Source organism: Octodon degus, unplaced genomic scaffold (genome assembly GCF_000260255.1).
Source record: "Octodon degus isolate 3935 unplaced genomic scaffold, OctDeg1.0 scaffold00095, whole genome shotgun sequence".
In the NCBI taxonomy this organism is placed as follows: domain Eukaryota; kingdom Metazoa; phylum Chordata; class Mammalia; order Rodentia; family Octodontidae; genus Octodon; species Octodon degus.
In genome coordinates, this window is record NW_004524671.1 from 6,873,880 (window position 1) to 6,879,460 (window position 5,581).

Consider the following 5,581-nt stretch of genomic DNA (forward strand, 5'->3'; position numbering starts at 1 on the left):
TTGTGTGTGTGTGTGTGGCCAGCTCAGCCCACCAGGGGGCGGGGCTGGCTGGCATGTGGTGCTGGGGGATTGAACCGTGGTCCCTGTGCTTTGCCAAGCTTGTTTCAAGTAGGTGCTTTAGACCACTGAGCCATCTCTCCAGCCCAAAAAAAATGTTTTAAGTAGAAAATAAAAAAGATTCAGGAAAAAAAATGAGTCTATACAAAAGTTTTTCTTCTTGTTATTTCCTAAACAATAAATACAATTTAACAACTATGCAGATAACTTTTGCATTTTATACATATTATAAGTAATCTAGAGACAATTTGAAGTCTTCAAGACTAGTGTATTAAGCTTCATTTAAGAAGCTTTATATAATTTCCTTTGCAGGCTGGGGTTGGATTGTTTATTCTCAATGTATACTTTTATTGAAATAATAGATGTTCTTTATTATCATTATCATCATTATTATTTTGTGGTATTTAGGATTGAAGCTAGGGCCTCAGGCCAGCTAGACAAGTACTCTACCACTGAGCTCCACTCCTAGCATTTTTATTTTATTTTGAGATGAGGTTGCTAAATTGACCAGATTGAACTGGGCATGGTGGCACATGCCTTATAATTTCAGCACTCTGGGAGGCAGATGCTAGAGCATCACAAGTTTGAGTCTATACTGGGCAATTTCTTGAGAGCACAAGAAAAATTAAAAATGGATAAGGATGTAGCTCAGTGCGAAGACCTGGATTCAATCCCTACTACCTTAAAAAAAATCAGAAAACCTAAAACTAAGTTGCCTAGACTGGCCTTAAGTGCTCACTCTTCCAGCCTCAGCTTCTGAAGTACATGGGATTATGATTATGAGCTCTCATGCCATGCCCAAGTATAGTTACAGGCATTCTTATCAGATGACCTAAGAGCTGCCTTGCCCTACCCTCTCTTTCCTTGATGATGAAACAATTTTATTGCAGATGCTAAAGCCCAGAAGTCATGACTATTCAAGCCCAGGATGAGAATCTCTTTGCCTTTTACCAGATATTTGCTTTCCAGCCCTTCTTAGAGCTGAGTGTGACCTGGGAAGGCTAGCTCTTGGCTTATAAGGCAGATAAATGTAATCATTTTAATTGCTGTTATTGCTTAACAATATTGCATATGTACCATGTTGTGTGCTGGGTGCTACAGTTATAGAAATAAACAGAACAGGCCCAATCTTTTTTTCTTCACCTTCATGGCTCATTTTTTTGTTTGTTAGTTTATGTCTAAGAACAATGTAAGTCCATATCAGCAGCTAGAAAAGTGAAACTCCAAACATATCCTTCAATGTTGGTCTTCTTTATTTTTATTTATTTTTTGTTTGTTTTTGTATTTTTAGGGAAGGGTATACAGGGTGTTCAGGGTCTCACTACTAGATCGGACTCGTAGTGATCCTCCTGTTTCCAGCCTCCTAAGAGCTAAGATTACAGGTGCATACGCCAAGTCTCAATTGTGTCTCATTGTGCCCCAGTGGTGGGACCAGCACAGCAGGCCTGGGGATTGAACCCCTGGCCCCTGTGCCTGCTTGCAGACGCTTTAATCCATTGAGCTATTTGATCAGCCCTTTATTTGTTCTCAGAATAATTTACCTAATTATCACATCTTGATGAGCAGTGATCAAGATATATATATCTAGAGTCAGTGGCTGGCTTGCATGGATAGAATTCTTGTATTTATTTTTGAAACATAGTCTATTTCCTCTCTGTATATGTCAGAATGAGGAGCAGACTATAGTAGTCCCTTGCTACTTTGTGGTTGGACTCTTGTGGACTCACTGCTTTGTGGGTTTTCAAAAATATTAATCTAAATTATTTGACTGTGTATTTTTCACCATATCACAGGATTTTGCAGTACTGTACAGCATATGTATGCTGTTAAAATCACATAGGTTTATGCGTATAGGAAATGGTTAAGAACATTAAAAGTGTTTATAAAAGTGTGGGAAAGATTTATAAGAGTGTGGAAGAGTTTATAAAGCTGTGAAATATATATAAATACTAAAATATATATAATGTCACTATTTCGCTGATTTATACTTATCATGGGGATGTCTGGAACGCAACCTCCATGATAAGTGAGGGACCACTGCACTACATATTAGAATTGATGGCATCTAAACTTGGTTGTTTACCTACACAGTATGTGGAAAACTTTCTGTCACAAATCTAAAATAGACTTTGTTAATTCTCACAAGGTGTATCCTGGTGTTAGCAATGTCTTCTTTAGAAGCAGTTATAAATTCTTTTACTGCAGTGTTTCAGATTGGGTTTCCCTATGTTTCTGTAGTTGATTCTTTACTTCAGATGTTATGAGTTCTGAGAATTCCTTTTTTATTTCAGAAAAGAATTGCTCTCTGATTTCTTCTATATCTTTCTGCTGTTGCTTATTTGCTATCGATGCTCTTAATTCATGCATTTGAGCTGAGCTAGTGTCCTCTGCACTTGTTCTGGGTGGGCATTGGGTTTCCTCCATATGTTTCTGCATTTGATTCTTTACTGCAGATGTTATTAATTCAGGGATTTCTTTTTTCATTTCCAATCTGAGTACCTCTATATCTTTCTGCAGCTGTTTCTTTATTTCAGAAGCTGTTGATTCATTGCTTTCAGCTGTGTAATTCCCAATTTGTTCTGTGTTAGTGTCCTCTGTACTTGTTATGGGTGGGGTTGGGTCCTGAGATTGCATTTTGCTCCTTCTCATTGTCATTTTGTGTAGCACTGTCTTCTGATCTTTGTTGTAGATCTTTGTTGCAGTTATAACCTTAGCACCTACTGAAGTTCAGGTGCAGATCTACAAAGTTTGGATTTCTCCAGCTGTGCCTGGCTTGGGTCTGGCTGCTGTGCTCAGTGCCTTCCTGCTGCTGCCCTTGGGGGTGAACCTGTTGTGCCCCTCTGGCAAGATGTTCTGTTCCTGGACTAGCTGGGTGGTTCTGTCCCCTACACTTTCTGCAGGGTTTCACCCCATGCCTGTATGCCAGGCCTGAGCTGAGTCTGGAGGGGACAAGTTGGAGTAGTGGGGAGAGGCAGCTCTCCCACACACTCACTGGGCCTGGACTAGGAGTGGATCTGGGAGTTCCCAGAACACGACAGAAATTCCTACTCTGTGGGCGGGATGTGGGGGGTACTATGGAGTGATGGGGGGCATCCCAAGAAGGTGAAAGAGGGTATCGCCCATGCTGTGTCTGGGCTGGGACCAGTAGGTCACGCCAGCACAGGGTAGCCGGAAGCTGTTCCACATACTCACTGGGCCTGGGCTAGGACTGGATCTGAGGGTTCCTGGAACGTGGCAGAAATTCCTACTGGGCAGGTGGGGTAGGGGATGTGCTGTGGTGTGGTGGGGGGGGCGTACCAAGGGGGAGGAAGAGGGTCTCACCCACGCTGCACCTGGACTGGGACCCGTAGGTCCCGCAGAAGCAGGGAAGCTGGAAGCTCCCCCACACACTCACCAGTCCTGGGCTAGTACTGGGTCTAGTATCCTGGTGTTAGGAGTATGCGTGAAGGGCCCACAGTCTTTAGTGTGACATTTTCTAACCACCAGCTTGTCATCTCCATTTGATACCCCTTCTGAATGCATACTGGAAATTTAGGATTCTTCAGATTATGTTCTTCAATAGAATAGAAGCTCTTATGAAAACTTTTAAATAGGAGAAAACCTAGTTACATATTATTAGGCTTCATAATTACAGAAAATTATTTCTTTCTCCATTCACCCTCAACTCTGTGTGCCTCTGGACTTGTATCTGATCCACAGGCTCCCAGAATGGATTCCTTGTGTCCCCTTAGTGACATTGTTTCAGTCAGTCCTATACACTTAACCTAATCCCAAAATGGGGCTCAGGGATTATGGACAAAGGATTTATTCTTTGCTTAACAGCAGAGTGGTAAAGCAGAAGGAATATGGGCTAGAAAGCTTTACATGCAAATCCCAGTTGGGCTGTGGAGGCCTGCCCTGTTGCCCTCCCCAGACCAAGTGTGACTGTGCTTACTCGCAAGGACTGCAGGCTGCATAGAGGTGAGCTCTCTGGTGGCTTTCAGTTTAATTAGTGTGTCTGGTGGACAGCTGCACTGCCCATCACCGAAAGCCATGCTTGAGCTCAGATAGAGGGGCTGTGATACTTAGAGCTAAGATATGCAATAATGTGTCTGCTGAAGCCTGCATGACTCCGGAAGACAATTCCTTCCTTTACAGAACAGTTACTCACTTACCATAACCTCAGTTTTACATCTGGCTGTTCTGTCCCTTTTATGAGACTCATTGTTCTCTCTGTTCAAGTCTTATCTTGTCACTTGTCTAGTGCATCCAGCTGCCTTTTGCCCCAAACCAAGTATGACCAATAAATACTGAAATTCTGGCTGCCCCATGGCCTTTTGTTGCTTAAGAACAACTGGACTTCCCAGATCCCTGTTACTATGCCTTCTCTCTTTGTCTTTTTCCTCTAGCCATGCTTCATAACACCTGGCAGAAGGCCGGAGTCCACTTCAAGGTCCCTAATAACAGGCACTGTGGAAGGGATTACTAATACTAGACTACCATGACATTTTGATTTAGATGACTTTGCGTGTCCTCCCCAAACCTTCCTTCCTTACTGTAAAGAGGGATCATATTATCCACCCTATAACATTTGTGTTATAAGGGTTACGTGAGATCAGAGAGTCTGGCCTGGCCCATAGAAATCATCAAACATAGTAGTTTGATTTATTCTTTTTTCTTAGATAGATTCACAGTTCTCTCAAAGAACTCAAGCTCAAGATCTGATGGATTTCACTGGCCATTTTCCTAGCAACTGAAGTCTGGAACATGGCAAACTCTAAAGTTTTTCATGAATTGTGCTCATTGTAGGTCAGATCAGGATGAAGTTGAGATTCAGTGGTTCAACACTTGTGCAGTGTGCCCGAGGCCCTGGGTTCACTCTCAGTACCCCGGGGGAATGTATTGGGAAGGGGGACTCCAGTTGACTTATATAATACAGTGCCTTCTTGGAAGATTGGAAGAGCTCTTTCTCTTTCACTGGGGACTGAACTTAGGGAGTGCTGAGCTACAACTTCAGTGCCCTCCCATTTTTTCTTTTGAAACAAAGTTTTGCTGAATTATCCAGGCTGGCTTTGAACTTGCAGCAAGTCCTTCTGCCTCCCAAACTGGTGGGATTTCAGACACGTGCTGCCATACCCAGCTTCCATCTCTTTACTAGTCCAAATTAAATCCAAGTGCAGATCATCTTCCCATGATACCATCCTCTACATGCACCAATTTGCAGTTATCTTATTTGTTTTATCTGGGATTGAAGCCAAAGCCAAAGCTTTCATGCTGAGCTATAATTCCTAGCCTTTTCTTTTAGTTTTCAATTTTGAAACAAAGTCTTGCTAAGTTACTAAGTTGTTTGGGCTAGGCTGGAACTTGTGATACTCCTAGCTCAGCCTTTTAGTGTGCTGACATTACAGTATGTTTCACAGTGCCTGGCTAGTTATTTCATTCTAACTGACTGACCCCACTTCTTTCCCTTCTTACCATTTATACACAAAATGAAAATAGGAATTTACTAAATATATAAGATATGGCCTCCAGCACTGCTTAATCA